Source organism: Pseudophryne corroboree, chromosome 4 (genome assembly GCF_028390025.1).
Source record: "Pseudophryne corroboree isolate aPseCor3 chromosome 4, aPseCor3.hap2, whole genome shotgun sequence".
Classification (NCBI taxonomy): domain Eukaryota; kingdom Metazoa; phylum Chordata; class Amphibia; order Anura; family Myobatrachidae; genus Pseudophryne; species Pseudophryne corroboree.
The window spans coordinates 697,634,760-697,657,046 of record NC_086447.1 but is presented as its reverse complement, the minus strand read 5'-3'; the positions used below and the strand labels follow the sequence as shown (position 1 = coordinate 697,657,046).

The 22,287-nt window shown below is 47.0% G+C and overlaps 1 protein-coding gene across 6 annotated transcripts in view; it reads right to left on the bottom strand.

Annotated features, from left to right (window-relative positions):
• UTRN (utrophin) overlaps positions 1–22,287 on the bottom strand; it is a 1,167,552-nt gene that overhangs the window by 321,627 nt on the left and 823,638 nt on the right. The gene's annotated exons all lie outside the window — the stretch shown is intronic.

The following is a 22,287-nucleotide window of genomic DNA, read 5'->3' as shown; positions in this document are numbered from 1 at the left end:
GCACTGGCTCCTCCCCCCATGACCCTCCTCCAAGCCTCAGTTAGGATACTGTGCCCGGACGAGCGTACACAATAAGGAAGGATTTTAAATCCCGGGTAAGACTCATACCAGCCACACCAATCACACCGTATAACCTGTGATCTGAACCCAGTTAACAGCATGATAAAAGAGGAGCCTCTGAAAGATGGCTCACAACAATAATAACCCGATTTTTGTAACAATAACTATGTACAAGTATTGCAGACAATCCGCACTTGGGATGGGCGCCCAGCATCCACTACGGACTATGAGAAATAGAATTATCGGTAAGTAAATTCTTATTTTCTCTAACGTCCTAAGTGGATGCTAGGGACTCCGTAAGGACCATGGGGATTATACCAAAGCTCCCAAACGGGCGGGAGAGTGCGGATGACTCTGCAGCACCAAATGAGAGAACTCCAGGTCCTCCTCAGCCAGGATATCAATTTTGTAGAATTTTACAAACGTATTTGCTCCTGACCAAGTAGCTGCTCGGCAAAGTTGTAAAGCCGAGACCCCTCGGGCAGCCGCCCAAGATGAGCCCACCTTCCTTGTTGAGTGGGCATTTACAGATTTTTGGCTGTGGCAGGCCTGCCACAGAATGTGCAAGCTGAATTGTACTACAAATCCAACGAGCAATAGTCTGCTTAGAAGCAGGAGCACCCAGCTTGTTGGGTGCACACAGGATAAACAGCGAGTCAGATTTCCTGACTCCAGCCGTCCTGGAAACATATATTTTCAGGGCACTGACAACGTCTAGCAACTTGGAGGCCTCCAAGTCCCTAGTAGCCGCAGGCACCACCAATAGGTTGGTTCAGGTGAGACGCTGAAACCACCTTGGGGAGAAACTGAGGACGAGTCCTCAATTCCGCCCTGTCCGAATGGAAAATCAGATAAGGGCTTTTTCAGGATAAAGCCGCCAATTCTGACACGCGCCTGGCCCAGGCCAGGGCCAACAGCATGACCACTTTCCATGTGAGATATTTTAACTCCACAGATTTAAGTGGTTCAAACCAATGTGACTTTTGGAACCCAAAACTACATTGAGATCCCAAAGTGCCACTGGAGGCACAAAAGGAGGCTGTATATGCAGTACCCCTTTTACAAACGTCTGAACTTCAGGGACTGAAGCTAGTTCTTTTTGGAAGAAAATTGACAGGGCCGAAATTTGAACCTTAATGGACCCCAATTTCAGGCCCATAGACACTCCTGTTTGCAGGAAATGTAGGAATCGACCCAGTTGAATTTCCTCCATCGGGCCTTACTGGCCTCGCTCCACGCAACATATTTTCGCTAATTGCGGTGATAATGTTTTTGCGGTTACATCCTTCCTGGCTTTGATCAGGATAGGGATGACTTCATCCGGAATGCCTTTTTTCCTTCAGGATCCGGCGTTCAACCGCCATGCCGTCAAACGCAGCCGCGGTAAGTCTTGGAACAGACAGGGTCCTTGCTGGAGCAGGTCCCTTCTTAGAGGTAGAGGCCACGGATCCTCCGTGAGCATCTCTTGAAGTTCCGGTTACCAAGTCCTTCTTGGCCAATCCGGAACCACGAATATAGTGCTTACTCCTCTCCATCTTATCAATCTCAGTACCTTAGGTATGAGAGGCAGAGGAGGGAACACATACCCTGACTGGTACACCCACGGTGTTACCAGAGCGTCTACAGCTTATTGCCTGAGGGTCCCTGGACCTGGCGCAATACCTGTCGAGTTTTTAATCATGTGGAAGATTTCTGGGTGAAGTCCCCACTCTCCCGGATGGAGGTCGTGCTGAGGAAGTCTGCTTCCCAGTTGTCCACTCCCGGAATGAATACTGCTGACAGTGCTATCACATGATTTTCCGCCCAGCGAAGAATCCTTGCAGCTTCTGCCATTGCCCTCCTGCTTCTTGTGCCACCCTGTCTGTTTACGTGGGTGACTGCCGTGATGTTGTCCGACTGGATCAACACCGGCTGACCTTGAAGCAGAGGTCTTGCTAAGCTTAGAGCATTGTAAATGTCCCTTAGCTTCAGGATATTTATGTGAAGTGATGTCTCCAGGCTTGACCATAAGCCCTGGATATTCCTTCCCTGTGTGACTGCTCCCCAGCCTCGCAGGCTGGCATCCGTGGTCACCAGGACCCAGTCCTGAATGCCTAATCTGCGGCCCTCTAGAAGATGAGCACTCTGCAACCACCACAGGAGGGACACCCTTGTCCTTGGTGACAGGGTTATCCGCTGATGCATCTGAAGATGCGATCCGGACCATTTGTCCAGCAGGTCCCACTGGAAAGTTCTTGCGTGGAATCTGCCGAATGGGATTGCTTCGTAGGAAGCTACCATTTTACCCAGAACCCTTGTGCATTGATGCACTGAGACTTGGCTCGGTTTTAGGAGGTTCCTGACTAGCTCGGATAACTCCCTGGCTTTCTCCTCCGGGAGAAACACCTTTTTCTGGACTGTGTCCAGGATCATCCCTAGGAACAGAAGACACGTCGTCGGAACCAGGTGCGATTTTGGAATATTGAGAATCCAATCGTGCTGCCGCAACACTACCTGAGATAGTGCTACACCGACCTCCAACTGTTCCCTGGATCTTACCCTTATCAGGGAATTGTCCAAGGAAGGGATAACTAAAATTCACTTCCTTCGAAGGAATATCATCATTTCGGCCATTACCTTGGTAAAGACCCGGGGTGCCGTGTACCATCCATACGGCAGCGTCTGAACTGATAGTGACAGTTCTGTACCATAAACCTGAGGTACCCTTGGTGAGAAGGGTAAATTTTGACATGAAGGTAAGCATCCTTGATGTCCCGAGACATCATGTAGTCCCCTTCTTCCAGGTTCGCAATCACTGCTCTGAGTGACTCAATCTTGAATTTGAACCTCTGTACGTAAGTGTTCAAAGAGTTTAGATTTAGAATCGGTCTCACCGAGCCGTCCGGCTTCGGTACCACAACAGTGTGGAATAATACCCCGTTCCCTGTTGCAGGAGGGGTATCTTGATTATCACCTGCTGGGAATACAGCTTGTGAATGGCTTCCAAAACTGTCTCCCTGTCAGAAGGAGACATCGGTAAAGCCGACTTTAGGAAACGGCGAGGGGGAGACGTCTCGAATTCTAATTTGTACCCCTGAGATATCACCTGAAGGATCCAGGGGTCTACTTGCGAGTGAGCCCACTGCGCGCTGAAATTCATTGAGACGGGCCCCCCACCGTGCCTGATTCTGCTTGTAAAGCCCCAGCGTATACTGAGGGCTTGGCAGAGGCGGGAGAGGGTTTCTGTTCCTGGGAACTGGCTGATTTCTGCAGCCTTTTTCCTCTCCCTCTGTCACGGGGCAGAAATGAGGAACCTTTTGCCCGCTTGTCCACGAAAAGACTGCGCCTGATAATACGGCGTCTTCTCATGTTGAGAGGCGACCTGGGGTACAAACGTGGAATTCCCAGCTGTTGCCGTGGCCACCAGGTCTGAAAGACCGACCCCAAATAACTCCTCCCTTAATAAAGCAATACTTCCAAATGCCGTTTGGAATACGCATCACCTGACCACTGACGTGTCCATAACCCTCTACTGGTAGAAATGGACAACGCGCTTAGACTTGATGCCAGTCGGCAAATATTCCGCTGTGCATCACGTATATATAAAAATGCATCTTTTAAATGCTCTATAGGCAAAAATATACTGTCCCTATCTAGGGTATCAATATTTTCAGTCAGGGAATCCGACCACGCCAACCCAGCACTGCACATCCAGGCTGAGGCGATTGCTGGTCGCAGTATAACACCAGTATGTGTGTAAATACCTTTAAGGATACCCTCCTGCTTTCTATCAGCAGGATCCTTAAGGGCGGCCATCTCAGGCGAAGGTAGAGCCCTTACAAGCGTGTGAGCGCTTTATCCCCCCTAGGGGGTGTTTCCCAACGCACCCTAACCTCTGGCGGGAAAGGATATAATGCCAATAACATTTTAGAAATTATCCGTTGTTATCGGGGGAAACCCACGCATCATCACACACCTCATTTAATTTCTCAGATTCAGGAAAACTACAGGTAGTTTTTCCTCACCGAACATAATACCCCTTTTTTTGGTGGTACTCGTATTATCAGAAATGTGTAAAACATTTTTCATTGCCTCAATCATGTAACGTGTGGCCCTACTGGAAGTCACATTCGTCTCTTCACCGTCGACACTGGAGTCAGTATCCGTGTCGGCGTCTATATCTGCCATCTGAGGTAACGGGCGCTTTAGAGCCCCTGACGGCCTATGAGACGTCTGGACAGGCACAAGCTGAGTAGCCGGCTGTCTCATGTCAACCACTGTCTTTTATACAGAGCTGACACTGTCACGTAATTCCTTCCAACAGTTCATCCACTCAGGTGTCGACCCCCTAGGGGGTGACATCACTATTACAGGCAATCTGCTCCGTCTCCACATCATTTTTCTCCTCATATATGTCGACACAAAAGTACCGACATACAGCACACACACAGGGAATGCTCTGATAGAGGACAGGACCCCACTAGCCCTTTGGGGAGACAGAGGGAGAGTTTGCCAGCACACACCAGAGCGCTATATATATACAGGGATAACCTTATATAAGTGTTTTTCCCCTTATAGCTGCTGTATAGTTAATACTGCGCCTAATTAGTGCCCCCCTCTCTTTTTTTAACCCTTTCTGTAGTGTAGTGACTGCAGGGGAGAGACAGGGAGCTTCCCTCCAACGGAGCTGTGAGGGAAAATGGCGCCAGTGTGCTGAGGAGATAGGCTCCGCCCCTTTTTCGCGGACTTTTCTCCTGCTTTTTTATGGATTCTGGCAGGGGTTAAATGCATCCATATAGCCCAGGAGCTATATGTGATGCATTTTTTTTGCCATCCAAGGTGTTTTTATTGCGTCTCAGGGCGCCCCCCCCCCAGCGCCCTGCACCCTCAGTGACCGGAGTGTGAAGTGTGCTGAGAGCAATGGCGCACAGCTGCAGTGCTGTGCGCTACCTTGTTGAAGACAGGACGTCTTCTGCCGCCGATTTTCCGGACCTCTTCTGCCTTCTGGCTCTGTAAGGGGGCCGGCGGCGCGGCTCTGGGACCCATCCAAGCTGGGCCTGTGATCGTCCCTCTGGAGCTAATGTCCAGTAGCCTAAGAAGCCCAATCCACTCTGCACGCAGGTGAGTTCGCTTCTTCTCCCCTTAGTCCCTCGATGCAGTGAGCCTGTTGCCAGCAGGTCTCACTGAAAATAAAAAACCTAATCTAAAACTTTCACTAAGAAGCTCAGGAGAGCCCCTAGTGTGCACCCTTCTCGTTCGGGCACAGAGATCTAACTGGGGCTTGGAGGAGGGTCATGGGGGGAGGAGCCAGTGCACACCAGATAGTCCTAAAGCTTTCTTTAGATGTGCCCAGTCTCCTGCGGAGCCGCTATTCCCCATGGTCCTTACGGAGTCCCCAGCATCCACTTAGGACGTTAGAGAAAGATGGGTTGTGGAAGTGCCTGGATCCATCACCAGTGGTAACAAACTGTTGCCACAAGGACCATCGTGTCGTGGGAGAGAGGGCTGCGTTGGAGGGAGGGATACATTTGGTTTCTATGAGAAAGTGGTGATTCGTTTTATAAATAACTTTAAGCAGAGATGGGGGCGTAGGTTGTTTCCACAGCTGAGCTAGGTTGGCGCGAGCAGCAATTAGGATGTGGCCTAAGACATATCTGCTAGATGGGGAGATAGAGGGGGGAACAATATGTAATAAGGCTAGAGACGGGTCTGGGGTGAGATGAGTGGTTAGAACTTTATTGATCAAGTCAAACACTTTGGACCAGTATTTGGTCATTACTGGGCAGGACCAGAATATGTGGAAAATATGACCTACAGACCCGCATAGTCTCCAACACTTATTGCTACATGAGGACCAAAATCTATGCAGTCGGTCGGGGGTCAAATATAAACTGACTTTTTAATGTCAAATTATGGCTCCACCCAGACTTCCTCAAACTCCACCATTACAGTCCAGGTTGAATCCAGATGGTTAAATCAAATTCACTGAGGTACTAATTAAGACACCTGTGATCAGGGGCATATTAACAAGGAGGCAGCCCATGTGCAATTTCCTCCATCCATCCCCCCCTCCGCTGTAGCATGTGTCCGTCAATAGAGTCTGAGCTTTAGAGGGTGACAGACTATATAGCGCATGGGCAAATCTATGTGAAAATGACACGGCCGACATTTTTCCGGAGATTTTCTTACATGCATGAGGAACACTCAGTGAAAATGGCTGCCGCGTCATTTACACAGAGATTTGTGGAGAGATGCTGCCGCCGGCGAGGAACTCCGGATAGGGGAGTATTAAAAAAATGGGTGCAGGGTGTGTGGTGTGGGCTCCCTTAAACTCAGGGGCCCATGTGCATCGCACACACTGCACACATTATAGATACGCCACTGCCTGTGCTCAAGCTTAGATATCCTTAAAACCTGGACTGTATGGGAATCTATACTGGCATACTTGAATACTAGAGGAGGATAAATGTGTGTAAAAGTAAATTATTATGTGTGTGTGTGTGTGTGTGTGTGTATATATATATATATATATATATATATATAAAAAAAAAAAAAAATATATATATATATATATATATATATATATATACACATACACATAATATATATTTATATATATCTTCAGAAATAAAGGGGCACTCACCAGGGACTTTCTATGCAGACAGTTCTAAGAGCTTTTTATAACTCACATTACCAGTGCAAAAACATAGTCAGTCAACGTTTCGGTTATCTAAACGTAACCTTCTTCAAGACATCACATCCAGACAGTAGGAGAGACAGGAAAATTCCTGTCTCTCCTACTGTACATATATTTGCAAGTGATGGGAACTCATCTCATTATGGACAAGATAAAATTTTAGGGTTCACAAAACTAATAAAAATGTCAACTAAAAGCAAGTATGTTGAATATATTTATATATTATCTGTTTTCATCTAAACAAAAGATGCTGAACACATTTCAATTAACAAAGCAGTGACAGGCATTCCAACGTGTACATGGAAAATTGACCTTATAGTAACTTTGTAAAACTGTTAAACACTGTAACTTTAAGCTTGGTGTGACTGTTCCTAAATAAAACAGTAGGCTGATACTAGGATACTGCCTGTTCACTTGCTCTTTGGACTATTGAAGAACTCCCTTAAACTGCAGCTTATATTTTATTGAATTTTACTATTTTTGTATGGGTATGGTCATGCTACGTAAAACATTACTATTTTAATTTCTAAGATTATCTCTTTAAAATTCATTGCTTGGCAAAGGAAATTATTCTTTTTACAACACTTTATGAAATACAGCCACTAGATGGCGCTATTGCATTTATGTCAACGGGTGCCATTTAATTTTACCTCATCAGAGCAACAATTTGCACCTGAAAAGGGGTAACAGTAAACTCCTATGTATAAAAACCCCCCAGAAAACAATGAATAAAAAATATTTTTTTCCAGCAAGGCGTGCAGCTGTTCAGTCATGTTAATATATCTCTTTCTCTTACGTCCTAGAGGATGCTGGGGACTCCGTAAGGACCATGGGGATAGACGGGCTCCGCAGGAGACATGGGCACTAAAAAGAACTTTAGATATGGGTGTGCACGGGCTCCTCCCTCTATGCCCCTCCTCCAGACCTCAGTTTGATACTGTGCCCAGAGGAGACTGGGTGCATTACAGAGAGCTCTCCTGAGTTTCTCTGAAAGAAAACATTTTGTTAGGTTTTTTATTTTCAGGGAGCACTGCTGGCAACAGGCTCCCTGCATCGTGGGACTGAGGAGAGAGAAGCAGACCTACTTAAATGCTAGGCTCTACTTCTTAGGCTACTGGACACAATTAGCTCCAGAGGGAGTCGGAACGCAGGTCTCCCCTCTCAGTTCGTCCCGGAGCCGCGCCGCCGTCCTCCTCACAGAGCCGGAAGATAGAAGCCGGGTGAGTATGAGAAGATAGAAGACTTCAGAGGCGGCAGAAGACTTCAGATGTTCTCTGAGGTAACGTGCTCCCACACACAGCACAAATGGCAGGCACTGATGGGTGCAGGGCGCAGGGGGCACCAATTTTAAGCCTCTAGGACTGGCCAAAATATATATATATATATATAGGCTATGCGGGCTGTATATAGGAAATCCTCTGCCAGTTTTTAAAGAAATCGCACGGGACCGAAGCCTGCCGCTGAGGGGGCAGAGCTTGATCCCTCAGCACTCACCAGCGCCATTTTCTCCACAGCACACCGCTGAGAAGCTGGCTCCCCGGACTCTCCCCTGCTGAACACGGTGGATATGTGGAATGTTTTAAATGCAAATGTGAATTTATTACACAAAAGGTTGGACAAAGCAGAGTCCAGGGAATGTACAGGGAGTCAAGCCCTGCCTCTCACTATGTCGCAGGGACCTTCTGGGTCTCAAAAGCGCCCACTATCCCAAGTAGTAGACACTGATACCGACACGGATTCTGACTCCAGTGTCGACTACGATGATGCGAAGTTGCAGCCAAAATTGGCTAAAAGTATTAAATATATGATTATTGTAATAAAAGATGTGTTGCATATCACAGATGACCCCTCTGTACCGGACACGAGGGTCCACATGTTTAAAGAAAAGAAAGCTGAGGTTACTTTTCTCCCTTCACATGAGCTAAATGAATTGTTTGAAAAGGCTTGGGAAACTCCAGACAAGAAACTGCAGATTCCCAAAAGGATTCTTATGGCGTATCCTTTCCCGGCTAAGGACAGGATACAGTGGGAATCCTCCCCAAGGGTGGACAAAGCGTTGACACGCTTATCAAAAAATGTAGCGCTGCCATCTCAAGATACCGCAACCCTCAAAGATCCTGCTGATCGCAGGCAGGAGACTACCTTGAAGTCAATTTACACACATACTGGTACCTTACTCAGACCGGCGATAGCGTCAGCTTGGGTTTGTAGCGCTGTAGCAGCATGGACAGATACCTTATCTGCTGATATTGATACGCAGGATAAGGAAACCATTTTATTGACCCTGGGTCATATTAAGGATGCTGTCCTATATATGAGGGATGCGCAGAGAGACGTGGGCCTACTGGGTTCCAGAGCCAACGCTATGGCGATTTCTGCTAGGCGAGCCCTATGGTCCCGACAATGGACGGGTGATGCCGACTCGAAGAGGCATATGGAGGTTTTGCCTTACAAGGGTGAGGAATTGTTTGGGGAAGGTCTCACGGACCTGGTTTCCACAGCTACTGCAGGTAAATCAACTTTTTTGCCTTATGTTTCCTCACAGCCTAAGAAAACGCCACATTATCAGATGCAGTCCTTTCGGTCGCATAAATCCAAGAGAGTACGGGGATCTTCCTTTCTTGGCAGAGGTAAGGGCAAGAGGAAAAAGCTGCCAACTACAGCTAGTTCCCAGGAGCAGAAGTCCTTCCCGGCTTCTACAAAATCCACTGCATGACGCTGGGGCTCCGCTGAGGGAGTCCGTCCCAGTGGGGGCACGTCTTCAACTTTTCAGCCATGTCTGGGTTCACTCACAGGTGGATCCCTGGGCAATAGACATTGTTTCCCAGGGTTACAGGCTGGAATTCGAAGAGGTGCATCCTCGCCGGTTTTTCAAATCGGCCCTACCGGCTTCTTCCCCAGAGAGGGAGGTAGTTTTAAATGCGATTCAAAAATTGTCTCTTCAACAAGTGGTGGTCAAAGTTCCCCTGCTTCAGCAGGGGATGGGGTATAACTCAACCCTGTTTGTGGTCCTGAAACCGGACGGTTCGGTCAGACCCATTCTGAATTTAAAATCCTTAAACCTATACTTAAAAAGATTCAAGTTCAAGATGGAATCGCTCAGAGCAGTCATCGCCAGCCTGGAGGGGGGGGGGGGATTATATGGTGTCCCTGGACATAAAGGATGCATACCTTCATGTCCCCATATATCCTCCTCATAAGGCGTTCCTGAGATTTGCTGTACAGGATTGTCATTACCAATTTCAGACGTTGCCGTTTGGGCTTTCCACGGCCCCAAGGGTTTTCACCAAGGTAATGGCGGAAATGATGGTGCTCCTGCGCAGGCAGGGAGTCACAATTATCCCGTACTTGGACGATCTCCTAATAAAAGCAAGATCAGGAGAGCAGTTGCTGAACAGCGTATCACTCTGTGAAGAAATGCCATCTGAATCCATGGGCGCTCATGGATTCAGATGGCATTTCTTCACTGTCTCGTTAATTGAAGTGTTGGGTGACACTTTCTCGTCCATTCTGAGTTCAAGGGCAGCCAGTATTGGCGCACGGTATTTTATCAAAATTCATCTTTTTTCAGCGTATCACTCTCCCTGAGGGTGTTGCAGCAGCACAGCTGGATTCTCAATCTACCAAAGTCACAGTTGGTTCCAACTCGGTTGCCTTTCTTAGGCATGATTCTGGATACAGAACAGAAAAGGGTTTTTCTCCCGATGGAAAAGGCCCAGGAACTCCAGAGCTTGGTCAGGGACCTGTTGAAGCCGAAAAGGGTGTCGGTGCATCATTGCACTCAAGTTCTGGGAAAGATGGTGGCGTCATACGAGGCCATTCCATTCGGCAGGTTCCATGCGAGGACTTTTCAGTGGGACCTTCTGGACAAGTGGTCCGGGTCACATCTACATATGCATCAGATGATCAGCCTGTCCCCAAGGGCCAGGGTATCTCTCCTGTGGTGGCTGCAGAGTGCTCACCTTCTAGAGGGTCGCAGGTTCGGCATTCAGGACTGGGTTCTGGTAACCACGGACGCGAGCCTCCGTGGATGGGGAGCAGTCACACAGGGAAGAAACTTCCAAGGTCTGTGGTCAAGCCAGGAGGCTTGTCTACACATCAACGTACTGGAATTAAGGGATATATACAACGGCCTTCGTCAAGCGGAGAATTTGCTTCGCGACCTACCGGTTCTGATTCAGTCAGACAACATCACCGCAGTGGCTCATGTAAACCGCCAAGGCGGAACAAAGAGCAGAGTGGCAATGGTAGAAGCCACCAGGATCATGTAAGCGCTCTGACAGCAGTCTTCATTCCAGGAGTGGACAACTGGGAAGCAGACTTCCTCAGCAGACAAGATCTACATCCCGGAGAGTGGGGACTTCATCTGGAAGTCTTTGCAGAGATTACAAATCAGTGGGGGCTGCCTCAAATAGACATGATGGCGTCACGCCTCAACAAGAAGCTTCCGAGATATTGCGCCAGATCAAGGGACCCTCAGGCGATAGCAGTGGACGCCCTGGTGACACCGTGGGTGTTCCAGTCGGTCTATGTGTTCCCTCCTCTTCCTCTCATCTCAAAGATATTGAGAATCATAAGACGAAGAGGAGTACAGACAATTCTCATTGTTCCAGATTGGCCTCGAAGGGCCTGGTATCCGGATCTGCAGGAAATGCTCACAGAAGATCCGTGGCCTCTTCCTCTCAGAGAGGACCTGTTGCAACAGGGGCCCTGTCTATTCCAAGACTTACCGCAGCTGCGTTTGACAGCTTGGCGGTTGAACGCCGGATCCTAGCTGAAAAGGGCATTCCGGATGAGGTCATTCCTACCCTGATAAAGGCTAGGAAGGAGGTGACGGCGAAACATTATCACCGTATTTGGAGGAAGTATGTGTCTTGGTTTGAGTTCAGGAATGCTCCTCCGGAAGAATTCCATCTGGGCCGTTTTCTTCACTTCATCCAGACTGGAGTGAATTTGGGCCTAAAATTAGGCTCAATTAAAGTTCAGATTTCGGCCCTTTCCATTTTCTTTCGGAAGGGATTGGCTTCTCTCCCAGAAGTCCAGACTTTTGTGAAGGGAGTGCTGCATATCCAGCCTCCTTTTGTGCCTCCAGTGGCACCATGGGACCTTAACGTGGTGTTACGGTTCCTTAAGTCTCACTGGTTTGAGCCATTTCAAACGGTGGAATTAAAGTATCTCACTTGGAAGGTGGTCATGTTGTTGGCCTTGGCATCTGCAAGGAGAGTATCTGAGTTAGCGGCTTGTCTCACAAAAGCCCCTATCTGATCTTCCATGTGGATAGAGCTGAGTTGCGGACTCGTCCTCAATTTTTGCCTAAGGTGGTTTCCTCTTTTCATATGAACCAACCTATTGTGGTGCCTGTGGCTACGCGGGACTTGGAGGATTCCGAGTCCCTTGATGTGGTCAGGGCATTGAAAATGTATGTAGCCAGAACGGCTCGGGTTAGGAAAACAGAGGCACTGTTTGTCCTGTATGCAGCCAACAAGGTTGGCGCTCCTGCTTCTAAGCAGACTATTGCTCGCTGGATCTGTAATATGATTCAGCAAGCTCATTCTACCGCTGGATTGCCGTTACCAAATTCGGTAAAGGCCCGTTCCACTAGGAAGGTGGGCTCTTCTTGGGCGGCTGCCAGAGGCGTCTCGGCTTTACAGCTTTGCCGAGCAGCTACTTGGTTGGGTTCAAACACTTTTGCTAAATTCTACAAGTTTGATACCTTGGTGATGAGGACCTCATGTTTGCTCAATCGGTGCTGCAGAGTCATCCGCACTCTCCCGCCCGGTTTGGAGCTTTGGTATAATCCCCATGGTCCTTACGGAGTCCCCAGCATCCTCTAGGACGTAAGAGAAAATAAGATTTTAAACCTACCGGTAAATCTTTTTCTCCTAGTCCGTAGAGGATGCTGGGCGCCCGTCTCAGTGCGGACATATTTCTGCATGACTTGTATATAGTTCTTGCTTATATAAGGGTTATGTTACAGTTAAGATCGGTCGTTGACTGATACTCTTTGTTCCTACTGTTAACTGGTTGCGTATATTCCAGGTTATACGGTGTGGGCTGGTATGAATCTTGCCCTTAGATTACCAAAATCCTTTCCTCGTACTGTCCGTCTCCTCTGGGCACAGTTTCTCTAACTGAGGTCTGGAGGAGGGGCATAGAGGGAGGAGCCAGTGCAAACCCATATCTAAAGTTCTTTTTAGTGCCCATGTCTCCTGCGGAGCCCGTCTATCCCCATGGTCCTTACAAAGTCCCCAGCATCCTCTACGGACTAGGAGAAAAAGATTTACCGGTAGGTTTAAAATCTTATTTTTGTTGACTATTTCTGAGAATGAGATGCATTTTTTTAACATTATCTAGTTATTCCGCAGAATACGTTAAAAAAGTTGAGTGCTACTTGTTCTTCAGTAAAAAGGAGCCAAGTTGTCAGCATGCTGACCTCTTTTACAATGGCTCAATCCAAAAGCACATATTCATGCTAATTAAAATGAAGAGATAATTAATCCTCTTTCCTCTCAAATGAATAAAACAAAACAAAACTGCAAAACAAAATAATTTACTGTTCATTATTTTTAAGTACATTGGCAAGCAAGGTAAACATCATTTACACATTCACCTCACCTTGGTGATGAATTTGAATTAGCACCAGTTATAGTAATGATGACATTTTTTTTTTACATTGAAAATAATGCTCTGTAGCCTCGGCAACTGCGGAACATGAACTATAATCTACTGTACCTGTAGGATTACAGTGTTCCCATCAGAGAAAAACCTCCAACGTATGCAAAGCAACAATTTGCCTATTACTGTGAGATGCTAATATATCACCTAATTTTAGATCTTATAAAACTCTGAGTCATTCAAACACCACGTAAGGCTATGCATAAAACATCTAAAACAAGACATGAAGTGAAATCATTATGATCGTTTGTGACTTTATTATATTGCAGCAGCTGGTTGGTGATTCATGTTTATAGATCGTTTTCTAGCAAAACCTTAGTTTAATTGAACATATCATTTTTGTTGAAATGTAAAAAGGTGATAAAATCACAGCGTTATTTCACTCTAATTAATTGTTCATACAAATTGTAATTGGATTCAATAATTGCTCAAGACACCATCTGTTCATAGTGGCATGCACACCTGCATCACTGGCCATCAAGTTAGGATGTCACATAATGTGTGCAAAAGGTGAAGAGGTCCAGAGTAATGGAAAAAACATTGATTCAAGGAGATTAAAAGATAATAAATGATTGCGTTCTATGAAGATACAGCTATGCTTGCTCATGCTGTCAGATTATGTAATTTTATTAGATATTCTTACAATATAAACAAAACTATTGAAACACCATTGGCTAGATTACAAATGCTTCAAATGTACACAGTGGGTCTCATTTACAATGTGTAGATTGGCTGAGGTACAGCAAAAATGTATTTTAATTGGTGCTGTGTGTCTAGATTTCCAACAAAGAGCATTGTGTCTGTGGATCATGAAGGCAGCATTTACTGAGAAATGTGTAGTGGCCCATTGTAGAAGTTCTTTCTTATGTATGGAGTATGCACACAGCACAATGGCTAGTTCTGCTTGATGCGGGCGTTGCTTAATGCATGGAAGTCTATACCGCGGCTGTACCAATAGTGGTGCTACTAGTGTCGCAACCCAGGGAGAGAGGCCATGAATTGGAGCATGGTTACTGCATTGTTAGCAACTTAGGACCACCCGATGCCAAGCTTCTCTCTCGCATGTGCTGGGGGAGGAACAGGCCAATAACTGAATATGAGCTGGCAGAAATCAGATCTCATCTCACGCTTTTATTTAAAAGAAGGGTGTTTCTAAAAAGTGGTATAAGGTTTAACATTTGGCGCGGGATGTAATGAACTCTGAGGCCGGCGGCTGTGTGGGATGCCGGCTGAACTCGGACGTTTTTTCAAAGGGTTAATCATGTACAAAGCATAGTTTAATATATGTAAATTTTGGGACTCATTTAGAGTTGGACATATTTGTGCATAGAATATACATTGTGCATCTAGCTCAAACTCAGAATTATTTGTGACATTGGTGAGTCAGGGGTATAAGTGTGCATACTTACACAGACGACAGCATAGAGGACCTGATTCAGATGTGGATGGAGGAGCTATCACTGCTGTTTACATGGAAGTAGCAGCGATAACACTATTATAGTAATGCAGCAAGAGGCATCACACCTCCTGCATGCATTACTGATCCCAACTGCATCCTAGGACGCAGTATCGAATCATCTGCGTCACCCATGGGGTCATGCAAGCCGGCTGCTGCAGGTCCTACCAAGAGGTCAGGAAATCTTCATCCTCCGGCGGAGATCCTGGCCTCGTTCCTCCCGCACTAGAGCATATCTGACATTTCACCTTGGTATAGTGCCATGCTACTTTCCAATTGTCCAGATTACTTAACAATTGTAAATCAAATCTAATGATGTTTACAAAAATAAGATTTTAAACTTACCGGTAAATCTTTTTCTCCTAGTTCGAAGAGGATGCTGGGGACTCCGTAAGGACCATGGGGTATAGACGGGCTCCGCAGGAGACATGGACACTATAAAGAACTTTTAGTATGGGTGTGCACTGGCTCCTCCCTCTATGCCCCTCCTCCAGACCTCAGTTAGAGAAACTGTGCCCAGAGGAGATGGACAACATGAGGAAAGGATTTTGTTAATCTTAGGGCAAGATTCATACCAGCCCACACCAATCATACCATATAACCTGGAAAATACGCAACCAGTTAACAGTATGAACAAAAAACAGTACCAGTCATAGACCGATTCCAACTGTAACATAACCCTTATGTAAGCAACAACTATATACAAGTCTACGGACTAGGAGAAAAAGATTTACCGGTAGGTTTAAAATCTTATTTTCTCTTACGTCCTAGAGGATGCTGGGGACTCCGTAAGGACCATGGGGTTTATACCAAAGCTCCAAACCGGGCGGGAGAGTGCGGATGACTCTGCAGCACCGACTGAGCAAACGCAAGGTCCTCATCAGCCAGGGTATCAAACTTGTAGAATTTTGCAAAAGTGTTTGAACCCGACCAAGTAGCTGCTCGGCAAAGCTGTAATGCCGAGACGCCTCGGGCAGCCGCCCAAGAAGAGCCCACCTTCCTAGTGGAATGGGCCTTTACCGAATTTGGTAACGACAATCCAGCAGTAGAATGAGCCTGCTGAATCGTGTTACAGATCCAGCGAGCAATAGTCTGCTTAGAAGCAGGAGCGCCAACTTTGTTGGCTGCATACAGGACAATCAGAGCCTCTGTTTTCCTAACCCTAGCCGTCCTGGCTACATAAATTTTTAAGGCCCTGACTGCATCCAGGGACTTGGAGTCCTCCAAGTTCCCCGTAGCCACAGGCACCACAATAGGTTGGTTCATATGAAATGAAGAAACCGCCTTAGGCAAAATTTGAGGACGAGTCCTCAACTCCGCTCTATCCACATGGAAAATCAAATAGGGGCTCTTGTGGGACAAGGCCGCCAATTCGGACACCCACATTGCAGATGCCAAGGCCAATAACATGACCACCTTTCACGTGAGAAATTTTAATTCAACCGTTTGAAGAGGTTCAAACCAGTGAGATTTTAGGAAACTTAACACCACATTAAGGTCCCACGGTGCACAAAGTAGGGCTGGATGTGCAGTACTCCCTTCACAAACGTCTGGACTTCTGGGAGAGAAGCCAATTCCTTCTGGAAGAATATAGATAGGGCCGAAATCTGTACCTTAATGGAGCCTAACTTCAGGCCCATATCCACTCCTGTCTGTAGAGAGTGGAGAAAACGGGCCAGATGGAAATCTTCCGTAGGAGCATTCTTGGCTTCTCACCAAGATACATACTTCCTCCAGATACGGTGATAATGTTTTGCCGTCACCTCCTTCCTAGCCTTTATCAGAGTAGGGATGACTTCCTCCGGAATACCTTTCCCAGCTAGGATTCGGTGTTCAACCGCCATGCCGTCAAACGTAACCGCGGTAAGTCTTGGAACACGCAGGGCCCCTGCTGTAACAGGTACTCCCTGAGAGGAAAAGGCCACAGATCTTCTGTGAGCATTTCCTGAAGATCTGAGTACCAGGCCCTTCGAGGCCAATCTGGAACAATGAGTATTGTCTGCACTCTTTTTCGTCTTATGATTCTCAATATTTTTGAGATGAGAGGAAGAGGAGGGAACACATAGACTGACAGGGCGTCCACCGCTACTGCTTAAGGGTCCCGTGACCTGGCACAATACCTCCGAAGCTTCTTGTTGAGACGTGACGCCATCATATCTATTTGAGGAATTCCCCAAAGACTTATTATCTCTGCAAAAACTTCTTGATGAAGTCCCCACTCTCCTGGATGGAGATCGTGTCTGCTGAGGAAGTCTGCTTCCCAGTTGTCCACTCCCGGAATGAAGACAGCTGACAGAGCGCTTACGTGATTTTCCGCCCAGCGAAGAATCCTGGTGGCTTCCACCATCGCCACTCTGCTCCTTGTCCCGCCTTGGCGGTTTACATGAGCCACGGCTGTGACGTTGTCTGACTGAATCAGAACCGGTAAGTCGCGAAGAAGATTCTCCGCTTGTCGTAGGCCGTTGTATATGGCCCTCAATTCCAGTATGTTGATGTGTAGACAAGCCTCCTGGCTTGACCATAGTCCCTGAAAATTTCTTCCTTGTGTGACTGCTCCCCATCCTCGGAGGCTCGCGTCCGTGGTCTCCAGAACCCAGTCTTGAATGCCGAACCTGCGACCCTCTAGAAGGTGAGCACTCTGCAGCCACCACAAGAGAGACACCCTGGCCCTGGGGGACAGGGTTATTTTCTGATGTATTTGTAGATGGGATCCGGACCACTTGTCCAGAAGGTCCCACTGAAATGTCCTCGCATGGAACCTGCCGAAGGGGATGGCCTCGTAGGCTGCCACCATTTTTCCCAGAACTCGAGTGCATTGATGAACAGACACTCTTTTTGGTTTTAGCAGGTCTCTGACCATGTTCTGGAGGTCCTGGGCTTTTTCCAATGGGAGAAAAACCCTCTTTTGTTCCGTGTCCAGAATCATGCCTAGGAATGATAGCCGAGTCGTTGGAACCAATTGAGACTTTGGCAGATTGAGAATCCAACAGTGCTGTTGCAGCACTCTCAGGGAGAGTGACACGCTCTTCAGCAATTGATCTCTCGATCTCGCCTTTATCAGGAGATCGTCCAAGTATGGGATAATTGTGACTCCCTGCCTGCGCAGGAGCACCATCATCTCCGCCATCACCTTGGTGAAAATCCTCGGGGCCGTGGAAAGCCCAAACGGCAACGTCTGAAACTGGTAATGACAGTCCTGTATAGCGAATCTCAGGTACTCCTGATGAGGGGGATATATGGGGACATGAAGGTATGCATCCTTTATGTCTAGTGACACCATAAAATCCCTCCCTTCCAGGCTGGATATTACAGCTCGGAGCGATTCCATCTTGAATTTGAACTTTTTCAAGTACAGGTTTAGGGATTTTAGATTTAAAATGGGTCTGACCGAACCATCCGGCTTCGGGACCACGAACAGGGATGAATAGTACCCTTTTCCCTGTTGGACCAGGGGAACCTTGACAATCACTTGCTGTTGACACAGCTTTTGAACTGCAGCTAACACTACTTCCCTCTCCGCGGGTGAAGCTGGCAAGGCCGACTTGAAAAATCGGCGAGGGGGCACCTCTTCGAATTCCAGCTTGTAGGCTTGGGAAATCTGCAGTTTTTTATCTGGAGTTTCCCAAGCCTTTTCAAATAACTCGTTAAGCTCATGGGATGGGGGAAAGGTTACCTCAGGTTTCTTTTCCTTATACATGCACACCCTCATGTCAGGCACAGAGGGGTCATCAGTGATATGCAAAATGTCTTTTATTGCAATAATCATATACTAAATACTTTTTGCCACCCTTGGCTGTAATTTTGCATCATCGTAGTCGACACTGGAGTCAGAATCTGTGTCGGTACCAGTGTCTGCTATTTGGTATAGGGGACGTTTTTGAGACCCAAAAGGGCCCTGTGACTCAGTCCAATCCATGGATTGACTCCCTGCTTTTTCCCTGGACTCTGCATTGTCCATTCTCTTATGTAATGAGGTCACACTTGCATTTAACATATGCCACATGTCCATCCAATCATGAGTCGGCGTTGCCGACGGAGACACACCACTCATCTGCTCCACCTCCTCCTTGGACGAGCCTTCCGCTTCAGACATGCCGACACGCATGTACCGACACCCCCCCACACACAGGGATAATATCTATAAGGGGACAATTCCCCAACAAGGCCCTTTGGAGAGACAGAGAGAGAGTATGCCAGCACACACCCAGCGCCAACTGACACTGGAATAAAAACCCAGATATAGCGCTTTTTATATGTATAATAAATGTGTTTACACTCACTGCGCTTTACAAATGCCCCCCCCCCCCACCCTCTTTCCAGCCCTCTGTCACCGTGTTCAGCAGGGGAGAGTCCGGGGAGCCAGCTTCTCTGCAGCGTTCTGTGGAGAAAATGGCGCTGTTAGTGCTGAGGGATCAAGCTCCGCCCCCTCCAGCGGCGGGCTTCGGTCCCGCTCCAATATACAAAAAATGGCGGGGGATTTTTTCATTTACTGCCTCCGCAGCCTAATGTACCCTATTGACATTCCAGAGGTTTATATTGCTGCCCAGGGCACCCCCCCTGCGCCCTGCACCCATCAGTGCCTTCAGTGTGTGTGTAGTGTGTGGGAGCAATGGCGCGCAGCATTATAGCTGCGCGCTTACCTCAGTGAAGATCTGAAGTCTTCTGCCGCCTTGAAGTCTACTTTTCTTTTTATACTCACCCGGCTTCTATCTTCCGGCTCTGCAAGGAGGACGGCGGCGCGGCTCTGGGACGAACGGCGGGGCGAGACCTGCGTTCCGACTCCCTCTGGAGCTAATGGTGTCCAGTAGCCTAAGAAGCAGAGCCTATCATTTAAGTAGGTCTGCTTCTCTCTCCTCAGTCCCACGATGCAGGGAGCCTGTTGCCAGCAGTGCTCCCTGAAAATAAAAAACCTAACAAAATTCTTTTTCAGAGAAACTCAGGAGAGCTCCTCTGTAATGCACCCTATTCTCCTCTGAGCACAAAATCTAACTGAGGTCTGGAGGAGGGGAATAGAGGGAGGAGCCAGTGCACACCCATACTAAAAGTTCTTTATAGTGCCCATGTCTCCTGCGGAGCCCGTCTATACCCCATGGTCCTTACGGAGTCCCCAGCATCCTCTAGGACGTAAGAGAAAGTAATGTAGCAATATACTATATAAACAAACTGTGGAAGATGTGGACATGTATAACTTGGGTGGCTGGTATGCTGCCCTAAACACCACAAAGCCGAGGTGCAGCTGTCCTGAACATAATAAAGCTTCAGCATATCAGTAGAACAGCTATGTCGTCAATGTGCGGTCTATATGTAAATATTAGGAAGACAGAGAAATATTCCAACAGATTGTTTCATTATTTTACTCTCATTACAAATATGTTCATTCATTAATAATTTTATAGCTGCTGTGGCCATTTTCCCAGTGATTTTAGCAGCTCTGCAGCTAGCGCCGGGCCAAAGGAGTGATAAGTATAATTAAATGTGTGCAGGGTGTGCGGTGAGTGTGCCCCACTGGGCCTAGATGCTCATGTGCACTACACACCTTGCAAACATAGATATGCAAGTGCAATACACTATGCAGATGGTTGTGAAAGAGAAACATAAACACATAATATTATGGCAAAACATCCCTCCCCCAACTATAAAAATTACAGATGGCATATGGTCTACCAAATGGCACTTAAATCTTTTGTAAGACTCACCACAAGCAAAAATAGTAAGCGTCATCTTTTCCTGCCATAAGATGCTAGCAACTCTGATCAGAGCTGAGAGGGTTATTTTAATGGCCAGCACAGAATTCAATGAGTTTACAGCACAAGAGTTCATCAACGTCATAATCAGTCCAGGGTGACTGGCCCACAGGGGTACAAGGGAAACCTCCGGTGGGCCAACTGCCTGAGGGCCGACCTCCTCTTCAAGGGATTAGGTGCAAGACTGCACTTTATTTATATATGTTACATGATACTGCACAAGACTATGGTATATTTTCTACAGTGCATTGGTTGTTATTAATCTGGTACATTATCATGTGTGCACTAGCAGTAATTGTAAATACTATGTATATATTTATCAAGGGGCAAATACAATGTACTCGCTGTGGTGACTGGCCACATCCCCAAGTATGGGCCCCTACTGTTGCATTAACATGGCGGGACCTTCATGACACTCTGACACTGTAGCAATAACACTGATATGGTTATTGGTCCTTCTATTACAGATGGAGCCACGCTCATCTGAAGCGTTTCCATCGCAGGCGTGCACTCCCGGCGTGACTAGTCATGCTGGGAGTACACAGAGACGCTCCTATTCATAGCATCTGTCCTGGCGTGCGACTGAGATGCTCTCCCATTCTAGTGAATAGGGCACGTCTCTGTCATGGGCGCACCCAGGCACAGGCCGAGCCACGACTAGCGTGGCTCCCTCTGTATCTGACTAGTTGGGAATGTTATACTGATAAACTGGAAGCTGCAAAATGTATAGGACACACACAGATCTCTGGTTGCACTGAACTCATGTAAAATGTACTGTAAGTGTTTTTGTGGTGTAAAAATGGCTGTATGTCCTTCTGTCCAGACACCCCTAAAATGAAGTTCTTTAAACACCTTTATCTTTTATTATTCATAATCTCAATTTGCAGTATAAAATATAATATTGTATTGCTTCAAAACAACTAACTACATCAATGCATAAACTCCTGAATTCTCATTCTGTCCTATTCATCTAACTGGTCAGTGCATGCTTCTTGTGCATCTGTGTATGTAAATCAATGCACGTAGGCAGACATCTAAGTGTACCAGTAACAATCATTAAAAAAGTGTTGACGTCATTAATTAATACTGGACTCGATATACTAATGCTACACTTTAAAAACACTTTTGATACACAAATGATTACCTTTAATAAAATGAGCAAAAGATGTGTCCTCATATATTTAGCCTCAATACTCCATGCTGCGCAATATGGCCCTCATTCCGAGTTGTTCGCTCGCTAGCTGCTTTTAGCAGCATTGCACACGCTAGGCCGCCGCCCTCTGGGAGTGTATCTTAGCTTAACAGAATAGTGAACGAAAGATTAGCAGCATTGCTACTAAATATTTTCTTGCAGTTTCTGAGTAGCTCCAGACCTATTCCAAGATTGCGATCAGCTCGGCCCGTTTAGTTCCTGGTTTGACGTCCCAAACACGCCCTGCGTTCGGCCAGCCACTCTCCCGTTTCTCCAGACACGCCTGCGTTTTTTAGCACACTCCCGGAAAACGCTCAGTTACCACCCAGAAACGCCCCTTTCCTGTCAATCACTCACCGATCAGCAGTGCGACTGAAAAGCGACGCACGATCAACTGCAAAACTGCTAAGTTTTTAGTAAAATAACTAAGCGCATGCGCGCTGCGTACAATGCGCATGCGCATTTAGCAACAAATCGCATCATA